A 13,476-nucleotide genomic window follows, 5' to 3' on the forward strand; every position below is an offset into this window, starting at 1 on the left:
CAAAGATCATGTCACAGCCAATCAGGAACAGACCAGATGAAGCGACTATAAAAGGAAAAAAAACAGAGAGAACATAATGTTCTAAATGGAACTTAACAACTTCTGCAAAATGGGAGAATAGAGATAGAATGAAGCAGCATGAGGAAAATCTACTGTGTATCCTCCAGCAGCCTAAACATATAGCAGCAAAAATATAGACAATAGCTGGGGATAACTGACCATTTTGGAGGGAGTATGATAACGGTAGAGCCACAATAGGGCAAAGGTGCAGCCAAGGAGAAAAAAAATGATAAAAACTTCTCTAAAGAGGATAAAGATCCTTTAAAATTTTGGTCTCATTTTCTGACTCAGTGATGGGAGTTATCATCATTTTAGAAGACCAGTTTGCTCTCAAATCTCTTCCTTGCTGGTGTAATTAGATATTGCTACAGTATTTTCACACTATGTCCCTCAGCTACCAAATTGGTGTCTTGATGTTCAATAGCCACAGTCCTTCCCAGAGCAAAATTTCTATCTTACACGATGCTACCATAGCTGTAATTACCAGAGGGGAGGGATTTTCAGGCTAGCAACCCCCTCACCCAAAAAGAAAAAAACAACAAAGTGAAATTCGAAACACACATGTTGATTGTTGTTTCATAACTCCATAAGCCCTAAGGCCTTTTTTTGTGCATCTGTACCCTACAGTCTTGCTTTTCATGGTATTTTGGAATAAGACCATGACCTGTTATTCTATAGTCATCTACTTACCAGCCATGGCTGTGGCTTTTTACTTTTGTTATGGTTTTGTATCACTTCTAAACATATAATGGGCACTAGGGATTTTTATCCCTATTGATGTATGTTTGAAAAAGATTAACTATCACTTTTCAGATGCATCTGGACTTTTAGTTTGAGTGCAAATAGAAGCAAACTTACAATCTTTCTTTCCTAGCCTCAACTGGTAGCTGTCTGAGCTTTAGATGGAACCCAAGGGCTGATTTGAAATTGGGTATCAATAAACAATTTTGGATTCTGATTAAAGATAAGTCATTTTTACACTGAATCTAAAGTACTATTTGATATTTACTGGAGACAATGATTGTTTTCGGAAGCACTCACAGTTACACTAATGGAGTCAAGGTTCAGTGCCCCACCACCCACTGAAATACTGTTGGATACGTATATAATTTAATTATAACCTAATGTAAATTTTCATTTCTGCTAGTGGACATCATTATGAATAAATTATAGCTGGTTGTTTTGTTAACGCTTGTTAAGTATAACATATACTTGTTTAATCCAAGATGCACAATAGCTGTTGGTCACACATAAATACAAAATCCTGCAGAAATGAAAAGTAACAATAATTCACTGACATTTGAAATGAATGCTGCTTTTTTTTCCAAGCCTCAAATGAATTTACATTTTGATGTGAAAACACTTAACAAAAATAGATGTTCCAATCCTCCAGTGTAGCATGCAAGAATTCTCAGCCTTATGCACATACTTTTTCTCAAGGACCAAAGTTTTGAAATCCTCTGCAGCTAACTACCACTTACCGTTAAACTCACTAACTAAATTTCCCTCAGCAAGAATAGTATTTTAAGTTTTATGTGTGTGTCCCATGCATTATACACATGTATGTTTATTATTCTGCCACCAGAATTCATTTGTTTTAAAGTAAAAGATGTGACAGTTCTTGGCAGATATTTTACTTATAACCATACTTAACCATAGCAAACAATTTTAAAATATTTTTATTTTTAACATATTTAAAATATAATTGCAATGGAATAAATTGATGGTTAAATGATCTCATGTTTTAGCTTCCATAACCTCACTTACTGTATGACTATATTGCAAGCAATATTTCCTTCAACCTGTGATATGCAGACATAGTCAAAACTAAGCACTGTGAAGGTTTCAGTTACTGGATGACAGTATTGAATAGGAGAAGATGCATGTTCTTGTGGAGTTTCATCTTTCAGGCTCTAGAAATCCTTTTACATTCTTGATCTCATCCGCCAACCCCCCCACCCCCTTTACTCATGTGCTGACTCAGCCTTAGAATTAACACAAGCACACTCAAAGACAGGAACAAATGCACATGTTCTCCCCTCAACATCAATGTTATCAAAGGGAGATTGGAAAATCCTCAAAGGAAGGGAGTTATTTCACCTCCCTAGAAACTTCACACACTTGAAGGAGAATAGTTCCACCTTATTAGCATTCATGACTTGAAACCCACAAGAGGACCAACTTTCTTTAGCTTGTACAAGAGATACAGGACCATTTCGATTAGAGGCATGGATAGATAAACTGCCCAAAGTGTTTTTTTTTTTTTTTTTCCTGCATTCACAGTGAATACCAAAGCACAGGAGGCCCGTTAAGTCTGTTACCTTCCTCCCTCATCAGTCTCAGTGGTTTTCCTGAAAAACTGTGGAAAATACAAGATGGGGACTTCTGGAATATATGAAATATCCAGTGTATTTCTCTCCATTTCATGATTGTGTCCCACTTATTGCTAATTTTTCACACGAAAAAAAATGAAAATGTTCTATCTTTATGTTTGAATGCTGAAATATGGCAAAAGGTCAAAAAAGTACGGGGGTGGGGGGTACTTTTCCTGTAGCTGTGTCATTTAAGATTAGGCATTCAATATGCTGATGAAGGTTCTCAGTCATCCAGGTCATAGTCATTCCGTAAAAATTCAAAAAATATCCACTGGACTTGGTTTTCAAAGTTTGAANTAAACAACTTTAAATCAGTTTGACTGTATGATCTGGTTGAATTGTAAAGTGCCTTGAGATTTTATGAATTGGCACTATATAATTAAACTAAATTTAATTGAATTGCAAGTTTTACATTCAAACTAAATTTGATTACCTACAGTTCTTCAACCTATCACCCTTGCAGAACAGTAGGCAGCTTACCTAGCGAGCAAGCCGGAGTCCGGGGGCATCAGTCTGGGCACTTACATCCTTCTCAGATGGCAAATGCTCTGCTCTAACCATTAGGCCTCCACTGACACCTTCAACATAAATACAAGTTAACTTAACTTAGAAAGTCCACTGTCCTTTTCGTTCAACACCCCCATAAAATAAACTCAGTCATAACATTAATTTAGAAAGTTCCAACTTTCCAACACAGAACAATAAATGCATTTCCAAATAATAGTTGACAAAACGTTCTGTTTTTATCCAGTGTTACGAAATTAATGAGCTGCTTCAGTTGTCCCTTAATTATAAAAGGAGTGGCAAGTTGCTAAAAAGTGTCACTGTACAAATCTTATGTCTGGGCCATACTTCAGGAAGTGATTACAGGGTTGAAATAACTTTCTCCTAATTTTTCTCCTAGTGTGAACTTCTAGAAGTTGATGACATCAGATTCAACAAACATTCTTAATTTCAGTTAACTGTGTAAGTTATCCTCCTAAAGGCGATGTAGTTCTGGGTCCAGAAACACCAATGTGTTGAGACATGTGTCGAGCTAATCCATTAGCATCCTTATTCACATGTTAACTAAAATATTATATGTTCATAATGTTTATTTATACATAAATAAAATATATTTACATCTAAAAATATCAAATATATTATAATTTCAAAGAAGATATGAAAAAATACTATTTAACATACAATGACTTCAGTGATATTATTGTTCATCAAATCAGTGTCCCTTGACTGACAAATACAGACATCCCAAGTTCCAAAAACTCATTTCAGGGAGATGCGAAATCTCCTTTTAATCCACAAGCACACATGTACTGGGAATGTCCAGACCACGTCGGTCATCCCTTCATCGCATTCTTCATCTCTCTCATACAACACAAAAAATAAACATTTCAATGGTAATACTCTAATTTGACATATTCAGAAAGACCCAAACATTCCACATTCAGTTCATTTCAGGCGGTGCCATTAAGTGGACCGAATGCATGTGTCTTTAGAGGTGTTTCAAGCAACAACATATTGCCTGAACTTTCTGAACTTTCTATCCATTTTCTGCTCCAGATGTTATATTCATAGTAGCTTAATCTCACATAGAGACCACTGGCTGTTCTTTCTTTTGAGAAAATAACAACAAATGAAACCAGTTTCCCCTGGATACTGACAGCTGCAGCTGTATCGACCAATAGTTCTTTCATCAACAAATACAAATTACTAATTAATAAATAATAAAATGGATAGAGAGAGAAATTTTTTTTCCCCAAATTAGTTGTACAAACCATCAAAGAACAATTTTGTTTGTATTAACGCTTCTTGCCTGAGGCACATTAAATGTTGCTCATATTTCTTGTGTAAACTAATACACCTATTTCAAAATTTTGGTACATTTTATTGTAGAAATGGAAATGTATTTTCGGTTTAGTGTTAGAATTTATTTCACTTCTCCAAAGTCCAAAATCTTAAATCACAAGATAAAATACTCTGACATTGAACACATTTGATGTAAAAAGAGCACAATCCCACTGACAGGGATCTAAGCAAAGTAACATGGAACCATGTTTACTGAGATGGATGAAAGTTAAAAAAAAAAAAAAGGCAACAGCGCAAATTAGACACTTGAAAGGAACTCCAGGGAAAGCAAGACTAAGAACATTAAGAGGCAGCTCTAATAAAACAACACAGCAGGTTATTCCTACTCAGAACAAAGCATGAAAATCAACACAACCAGATGACACCAACCAAAACCAAACATCACAAATTATATTGCAAAAAAAACAAATAAATAAAGACTGAAAAATCCTCAGGGCCATCAAATCTTGATATAAAAAGAAGAGTTTTTTTTTTTTTTAGTCCTTTTCATTTTAACCACAGGAAGCAAGAGGGTTAATGCATCATTTGAAGTGTTTTTACCTTCTGAAGGATAGAACAGGCTCTCCTCTAAACCACACTTTTTGTCACCTTAAGGTGTTTTCTGCACATCTTAAAAGATAACAAATGAGGACATAGATTTGAAATAGAAGAAAATATAAAAGAAATACTGGAAGAAACCGCACCATCAAATAGTTTTTCTCTTCAACTTATGAATATGCTACAGGTGGAAAAGTAAGATTCATTTGCTAGGGGCAGAAATTATTTATTGTGGGTTGATTACAGCCATTAATAAAGTAAGGGAGGGGAGAATAAGACAGGGAGAAAGATGAATGACCATGATTTAGAATATACATTAATCAACAACATCTCTCCTAATGTTAGGGCTGTAGGATGCTGAAGAAATAAAACATTGGAAATGTTGCTGATAAGACATGTAATGTTTTTTCTCCACTATCTGTGTGCGGAGGATTGAAGGAATTTATACATTCCAACAGCTATATGAGGCTCTCAATTGGGGATATTCGAAGTTCAAGGCATGTGGGATAAAAATTAGAAAAGTATATTTTTTAATAAAAATATCTACTTTTACTGCCTTTTGCTATTAGTCCCTTGCAAAATTATCTTTTGTATGCATTTTTAAAAATATCTTTAATTAAATTCAGACTGATTACATTCCCTACAGTGAATTTAAATTCAACCCTCTTCTTTTACCAGTGTTCTAGACTTTTAGGTTTTTACCATTGTAGAAATATTTTTTCATTAATATAGTTTTAGGGGTTCATGTTTTTGTTTAAAAATCTCATGATCCATGGTTTATTAGTTTTACTTTTCTTTTGTATTTGTTTTCTGGTTATTTCTATGTTCCTTGTTATTCCCATTTGGGTCTTTGTACATCAATTTAATGCTTAGTGCTGTTGTGGTTAGGTCATCATTTATGTCAATCATTCCTTTTTAAGCTTCTTACTTATTCTTGTCTTGTGGCTAATTTTATGACTTCCCTGTCAATTACTCTCCTTCCCTAAGGCCAGCTTCATACTAGCTATAATCTGTGGCCGTCATCCAATCAAAATTCCACTCTAAAAGCGTTACAAATTCGATCAGACATCCTCTCGTATGATGAAATTTACCAGATCAGCTTTACTCCACCTATGTCTCAATATCCTCTCTGGCTCAACTAGTCTTCAGAAATTGTATAATAAGAAACACTTACTGGGTTCTCTTTCCATTTTGTTTTCCACTGCAAAGAGTTGCAGTACTGCACACCATGTCCATGTCCATAGTATCAAGTCGTGCTTTGCTTCTTATTTTGACATGTACCAGATCCACTTTACTTTCCAATTTCCAAATTCCTGACTGGCTCGCCTTGTTTTTTGAAATTGATGCATTTCAGTCCAATTATGAATGGACTCAGTATATATGATGGGCAAGGTAAGTGAGCTGTCCTTCATGCTGCAAAGCAATAGATAAATTACCACACTGAATAGAAAGGCTTCTCTTTGCGATGTAACAGATGATATATGCATGAAGGAGTCTATGCATTAGTAAGGGGTCAATCTCCCTGTTCCCACTGTGCCACAGCTGGCCTGCATTTCTTTTCATTAAACTTATCAAATACCAATGTGTTCGTCCCATTCTTGCTCAGGATCGGTAACTGGTCTGGCTACTTTTAACACAAATTATGACAAACTCTATGTTATGTTGTCATTCAACAGTCTGCAATTTAAATGTGCAAATATTTACACATTAGTAAAATATAAAATTAAGATGGTTTCTCCTAAATATATTTGTATTAGCAAAATTTGTCAAAGTTCAAATGAAAATCAGAAATAGTTTTAAATACATTATGAGGTTATTTTTCCTCTTAAATTAAGTGAGGTGATATGTAATTCCTGTTAGGGTGGTAGGGGTGTCTGTCCCTTCCACCCAGTATACAGGTTCTAATGTCTATAACGTTGGGAAATGGTTCCTTTACATTGTTGCATGCATTGCTAAAAAAAACCCAATACAAACGTATTTCCAGCCACCTCATGCTGCCACAGCCCTGCACCCAAACACTAAAATACAGTTTAAGCATAGCCTTTAACAGGTAATTTTATTTTTAATAGTATGGAATGTGATTTCTTGAATTGAATTATTTGTTTAAAGCTTGTTTTTCTAGGCAAATGAACCACATTTTATTATATCTTTGTAAAATTGAGAACCTATTGGCTGTGCTAGATTTAAACAAGTCACACAAATCCAAACACACAGACTACTAGAATCTACAGTAAGCTTGAAAGCTGAATACTTACCGTATTTTCACGACCCTAAGGCGCACCGTACTAAAAGGCGCAGTCTCAGTTATGTGTGCCATTTCTGCATTTAACACACACATAAGGCGCACCGGACTATAGGGCGTGGTTTTTATATACAGGTACATGTCCTCTACTACGTTTAAATACCTCTACTATTTAAAAATAGAGCGGGAGCAAAACTGAGTATTTGTGCTTTATTCATGTATTCATTACAAAGTATTAATCAAACCTGGGAGCTGGCAGTGAGACAGACACATTGCTGATGACACAGAGCGCTGTGATCACTCCTCTGAAACAGTTTATTGATGCATAAATTAACTTAAAATGCAGAAATCTGCTGGCAGAATATGTTCGCTTTTATATCCTGGTGCCTGCAGTTTAGATTATTTAGATGAAAAACACCTACCAGCTGCTGCGGTGGACCGCAATGAGGCGACCCGGCCAGAGGCTGCTGCTGGTATGTGGGGGACTGAGGGGCTCCGACAGAACAAATATTAGCAGGCAGGATCGTAATCTGGATGAACTGACTGCAATGATTAAGTTTTCAGGTGGACTTTCTCACTTAAAAAACATATTAAAACTACTTTATTCCCACTGATCACAGCAAATATAGCTGCAAGGCAAAGAAAGGGTAGNGTGAAAATACGGTAATGTATCACAAAAACATGAGAATCTGTCCTGTTCCATTTCCGCCTCAACTGTTGGAGAACTTACCCAGTGAGGGTCAGCAAATCACATTGCAGTATTATGATTTTAGCTTTGAAAGAGAAGCAGCAAGTAGCATTTTGTGTGTTTTTGGATAGCAAAGATGTGGCTTTATTGTTGTTGTTGCTTAGGCCAATCAGCTTGGAAAATTCTGCTGAATGTCCCTCCTTTCCCCTGCCTGATAAAATGGAAACAGGCCCATATTGATAATGTTTAGAACTAAACCAAGCTACCAATTTTTTTAATCTGGCTTTCCGGGTTAACTATTAGGTTTTATTTAAATTATTTTAGGGCTTATTGGGGGTTTAGTGGCCTAGGTGATAGGGTAGAGAACTAGTGATCTTACCTGGTTTAAAGCCTAACCCCAAGTTAGACCCTTTGCCCTGGATTACATCCTGGGTCCTGAAAGAGGCTCACTGCTATCCAAGGGGAATGGGCTACTTGCAGGAGACAGTTTCTTTAGGAAATTGTAATGACAGAGAAGGATTACATTATTAAAATGAGGACTAAACTGAAATGATTTCAGATGATTTTAGGCATAATTTCTGAGTCTGCTTATACAGTTTGGACAGCTTTCACATCTTTTTCAGGTCACAAATGCCCTATTTTAGAATACGGCGTGAAATGTTTTGACACTCAATTATTAATGCTAACATATTCTGGTGTTTTTTAACACAACTACACAACAGTCCGCTCTCTTTGTGTTAAAACTGAATACATAGTTAGAGGCAAGCTGGGCCTTCTGCATTTTTTAAAATGCAAATGTTTTTTTTTTTTAAGTTAATGAATTTGCAATAGGAAATACTGTACTAGTGTTCTTACCTTGAGGGAGATTTTTTTAGACCGTGTTCAGTATTAGTTATTATTTAAGACAGAGCAGGGAAGTTTAAAGATGTTTTATTTTTTGTGTGCCCCTCATAAAATGTTTTTTGAGCCACTTCTTAAAGATAATCTGTTATTAGGTGATCAAATGTAAATGTATGTGTCAAATGTATTACTCTTTGTCTACATTCTGGTCTCTTTATTTCCAAATGCATTGCATCGATTACTTTACACAATGAGCAGGAGTGCTGTTTCTCCTTAGGCCAGGTAAAATGCTACTGATGTCTCTGGTTCAGGAGTAGCCCAATATTAAAATGCTACAGTTTGTTACCTATTTCCTGGATATGTGTTTGTTTGATGGAAACTCAATCATAGTTCTCAGCTCATGGATGTAGCTATCCCTGTTTCTTTTGCTTCTTTTTCTACAAAACTGTTTGCTTTCACTCAATTTTACATTTTAAGACAAGAAATAGTAATCAAGAAGCATTGTTTGATATATAAATCTTCTGTTATTTAATGTATATAAATGAACATGCTGAATTACAAAGTTTTGTAACTGTATTCTGTATAGTTTTAGCTACATACAGCGAGATAAGCTTGGTTGAACTGAGTTCAAATATGTTTTTATTGTATTTGTATAACTGTTAAGATATTTTCTAACACATTCATGCCCATGTTACTTTTGTCTGTGGAAAATGACCACCCTAAACTATAGCTTTTAATAAAGCAAGTCATAAACTGCAACAGAAATTTTTTTTAATACTTATTATTAGTCACTCAAACAGTGTCTGAAGACCAACAATAGCTTTTTTCAAGTGTTTACTGCAAGTCTACTATTTTAAGAAATGTGCTATTGAAGACTATCAGCCTGTGAACATCTGTAGTCCGAGGAGAAGCATGCAACAAAGAGCCTCTATATCATTACACGTGACACCCACTTAAAAGAGTTTTTTTTTTATTACTAAAACAGCTTTACTAAAGGGCAGAACATATCCTAACATTACCATGATCCAACCTGACAGCCACCCGAAGGCATGTTTTATTGACTGTCCATTTAATGTGGGGCCGAAATGAGTGATCTTCAGTTTAGACCAGCATATATCTTGTAATGTTATTAGTGTCCAATCATCATCCAACATTATGACACCAATAGCTTACTGGTGCAGAAGAATAATTTCTTACAGTCCACTAAATTAGTTCCCTTTTGGCTGCACTTGCATTAACATATGAACAAGTTATGAAAACATAATTTGTAAAATAACAGGACTGTATGTATGGAAACAATTAGCCTTGTACAATTGGATTGTTAACAAAATTAATAAATAACAAGCTGAGTATGTCAAAATTACTTTTAGAAGTTATGGAGATCTGCATCTATATTTTATTTCATTATTGGTATCAGTTTTATTTTACCTTAACTATTTTGATCAGGTATACAAGCACAGAATAAAACTATTTTTATTTTTGTTCCTTTGTGAAGCAGAGCAAGAATGATCTGAAATAATCTGAAATTATGATTGCATCTAAATATAATTGTGAAGAATCTCATTTGTTTCTCAGAGGGGGGATTGCGTGTATGTAGTATAAAATAAATCAAATCTGACTTTACAAGTTCTCGACTATGAGCATTAATAGGAAAACAATTTTACAGACATTAAGCTGCTATACCAATACCATGTTAAAAAAATTTAATTTAAATAAATGCTCTTTCAATTAAATGTATTCTCTATTTTTAAGATTTTTAACAGTTTTAAGAACAGCAGAGGATGAAAATATGACTTAATTTTGCCAGTAAGATATGAACATTGCACACAATTTAGGGATTTCCTTAAGCAACTGAATCATTATTTTTCCAAAGATGGAAAAAAAATATAAGACAAACATTTATAAAACAAGCAATTTCTTACAAAATATATATATAATATAAACACAAAAGTATGTGGATTAGCTTTAAATTATTTTGGATTTTCTGTAATCCAAGAAATTTTAATGAGTTGTCAGGTCCTGCTTCCTCCCACAGTCCAAAGATGTGCATATTGGGTTTACTGCTGTCGCTTTATTTCTTTAAGAAATAATGTTGTCGGTGTGTGGTTGTTTGTCTCCTTTTCTGACTGAATTGCAACCAGGATGTGAGCCTCCTTTCCTCCAGTTGACTCAACATAAATACCAACCCCATGGATTTCTGTAAGGATTTTAAATCAGGGATGAATCTCACACGTCAGTTTCTTCTAACTTATACAGCAAATGTAAAAACAACATAAGTTGACCGAAAACAAAAAGTCAAAAGATTGAACATTTTTGGTCAATTAGACTTTTTGTTTTTAACATTCCCCCCTGCAATTTCTTCCACTAATTAAAATGTCTTTAAATACACATTAACATGAATTCAACACACTGTAGTAAACAGATAAATGGAGGCAGAAGATGTCTTTCAGTCATCAGTGCACACATTCAGCGACACACAGGAGCTCTTTCAAGCTGGACACCGTTTCATTCACAACACCTGTCCCATCAACCAAGAATCAGAATCAGAAATACTTTAATAATTCCAGGGCGAAATTACTTTAGTTACATAACTCCATCTGTAATAGAGGGACTATAGGAGCAGTTTGATATAACACAATTTTATACAATATATATAAAATTAGGGGGTCTGCTCCATCCCGCCATCAGTTTGGGGGTCCTTGGCCTGGAAAACATTGAAGACCCCTGATCTAGAGTATAAGCCAAGCACACCCAGAGGTAAGCTATTCCAAAATCTTGGGGGTGCTACACCAGTGATTGATCAGCTCTAAGTTACATTTATGATCTTTCAATATCAGGGCAAAGCTGGTTGGTCGACAGGGGTGCTGTTAGGGAAGGATCTTCCTAACAGGGTCCACCACATGCTTATTAAATAATAAAGTGTATGCTGCAGTTCTGAAGGTAAATTTAAACATATGTTTTATCAGAATTAATTGTGTTTGATCAAAATCTTTTTTTTTTTTATATTCAAACCACAAAATAATAAAAACAACAGAAAAACAAAAATAAATACAGAAAAAACCTTTCTCACTACCCATATTGTACCATGGAAGCTACACAAACCTGTATAGATCCGACAGTCAACCAGGTAACTACAAATGAAACTGAATGTCACATTTGTGCATAATACATAACCATTTTTTTTTCTACCAGCAGTTTATCTGCTGAAATAGGTATGTAATAAGAAATAAATGACTTCCAGGTGTCATAGAAATTCTTAATAGAGCAAAAAGAATAAATATTGCTCTGGTATTTGCCTAAGAAGGCATTCAGAAGGACAGCCCAAACAATGAGATGCACAAATTATCCACATATCTCTGAGACAGTGTCAAAAATAGTTTACCAATAACCATGCAACTATGGCCAATTCAAAAATCTGCATAAAAGTTATGCTGATGTCTCGGATGAAATCAGTCCAGAGTCTAAGCTGGTTCCATGGTATGAATTGAGCTTTAAATGCATTTTACCAATGCCCCATTTAATGTCACTCCAGCATTCTAAAATGAGAGTCACTGAAAGCGTAGAGAGCCTTGAAGAAAAACAGGTTTTGCTGTACTCCTTTAACTTTGTTAGCTGGAAGTAGGATAAAATCTTAGAGGTCATAGTGTCACAATACCTTGCTTATACACACCTGTATAATTTTTTTTTTTTGTATGGCCACTTCAGCTACTGTAGCATTAACATTGGCAAAACACTGTCCTGTGCATCTTATATATTACATATACAGCTAACAATAGTTCTAAAAAAAAAAAAAAGAAAAAAACTGCCCTAATCCAATTTTTAATTCTAACTATCCTATTTTAATTTCTTACTCTGAGGTTGGTGTTCCCAACTTTCTGTTTTTTTCTTACTTTTGCAGTTATCATTGCAGTGACCAACAATGTACTTACAATGTCCCGTCCTTAGTGTTGTGCATGAACATGTTTAATGAACGGCATTCAATGAATGTTCGTATTTTTTAGTGAACGGTGAACTAAGCAAATCAGTTTTGAAGTAATAAATGTGAATGAGAGGGACGTTCTCTCTGAGAATAATGAGCAACACACACAGATCACATTCACATTCAGTTGAAAATAACACTTTTATTTGGATTCAGACTCTGGTATTTCTTATGCCAGTTTTTCAGATCTCTTGGCAGAGTTTGATTAACTAACAAAGGAAGACTGGAACAGAAAAAAAAATCATCTTTTTGTGCAAACTGTGCCCACCAGGACTTAACAAGCAAGTCCTTATGTGAGCCACATCCTTTTCAAAGTTAAAGCATCACATCGAGTTAAAGCCTCCAAGCTATCTTGGGAAATATCTGAATGAGGAACATAAAAAAATATTTTTTTATGAAGATCTTATCAGTAGGATCTGAATGTACCTGTATGTTTCAAAAGATCTGTGTAATTTTGCTAAATAAAGGCTTCACTCCACATACAGTAAACCATGACTCCATCAAGTTTTTTTTTCATTTCTTTCTATATTATGATCACACATTTAAAGGGTGTAATATGAGGTTCTGTTTTGTAGGATTGTTGCTTAGTTTACCAAATGAAATTGAACTAGTTAATTTATAGATTTGTGAACTTTTTGTTCATTTTTTGAAGTGAGCTATAAACTGAGTCACTGTATGAGCTAGTTCTTTTTAATTATGAACTGGCACAACATTGCCTATCATGGTCATGTGGTGCCATACAACGTGAAGAGTCGATATAAACTGCTTCAATGAGAAAAATCACATTCACATCTGTCTCCAAGTTTTATAAATGAATTGGCAACAAAAATAAGGTGAGTATAAAGTTATAACCTGAGTTTGCATAATACAGTTTAAGTTAGATAGTTTT

At 34.8% G+C, this 13,476-nt stretch overlaps 1 protein-coding gene across 1 annotated transcript in view; it reads left to right on the plus strand.

Moving 5' to 3' along the window:
* sgcz (sarcoglycan zeta) overlaps positions 1–13,476 on the plus strand; it is a gene marked incomplete at its 3' end in the record, with an annotated part of 392,881 nt that overhangs the window by 314,145 nt on the left and 65,260 nt on the right. The window lies entirely within an intron of this gene.

The sequence above is a fragment of the Cyprinodon variegatus genome, unplaced genomic scaffold, assembly GCF_000732505.1.
Source record: "Cyprinodon variegatus isolate N-32 unplaced genomic scaffold, C_variegatus-1.0 Scaffold496, whole genome shotgun sequence".
NCBI classification, from domain to species: Eukaryota; Metazoa; Chordata; class Actinopteri; order Cyprinodontiformes; family Cyprinodontidae; genus Cyprinodon; species Cyprinodon variegatus.